This window comes from Sturnus vulgaris, chromosome 3 (assembly GCF_052056855.1).
Source record: "Sturnus vulgaris isolate bStuVul1 chromosome 3, bStuVul1.hap1, whole genome shotgun sequence".
Classification (NCBI taxonomy): domain Eukaryota; kingdom Metazoa; phylum Chordata; class Aves; order Passeriformes; family Sturnidae; genus Sturnus; species Sturnus vulgaris.
The window spans coordinates 112,363,176-112,363,954 of NC_142245.1; the positions used below are offsets into that span (position 1 = coordinate 112,363,176).

At 47.1% G+C, this 779-nt stretch overlaps 1 protein-coding gene across 1 annotated transcript in view; it reads left to right on the forward strand.

The window, feature by feature from the left end:
* The window catches only part of XKR6 (XK related 6), a 213,314-nt gene that overhangs the window by 172,768 nt on the left and 39,767 nt on the right, over nucleotides 1–779 (forward strand). The gene's annotated exons all lie outside the window — the stretch shown is intronic.

Here is a 779-nt window from a genome sequence, read left to right on the forward strand (position 1 = left end):
GGGGACATGTTGGGAGCTGAAGGTGACCCCAGTGCAGGCTGTGCCTTCCCTGACTGTGACTTGGATTTGTGCTCCAGCCAGGAGACAAGACTGGAGAAGAGCTACCTCCAGTATAGGTCTTGGGTCCATCCTGGAAACAAGGCAGGGGATTTCCTGGAGACATCAGATCCTTTGTTTTGGGACTCTTTTGAGGGTATTGATGAGTCATGATGCTCCCTGGATTTATATGTTTATCTGTATGGGACAAAAACCTGGTTTTTCTGAAAGGCAAATCAAATGGGGATTCCTGAGCTAGGCAGAATCAATGGGAATGTTGCTTAAATAAAAGTATTTTAGAATAAAAAAGAATCCATGCACTTGCAGGGAATGCAAGTGTCCTGCTCTCACCATGGTGCATTCCAAGAGAGATTCTGCTCTCCAAGAAAGTAACTTTCACACTTGGGCTTCAGCATTCAGATGGGATCTGGATTTCAAATCTCAAATGTGGATCCAGTCAGGATGAGCACAGAGGCTGTTCCCTGCTGGAACAGCTGGGGTGGGGTGGACAGTCCAGTGGCTCGGGAAGATAAGGACAAGGAGTAAGAGAACTCCTGAACACACCATTTCCAATTCCCACACTGATATCTCTGTATTTCTCTCCTCCAGACTGTAAGGACAACCTGATGTGAGTTGAACCTTCAGGCTCCTGAGCCTGCCCCAGATGCAATAATTTAGTGAGCAGATGATGTTTTCCACCAAAGCTCCTGTCTAACTCAGTGGATCTGTGTGTCTTCCGGCAG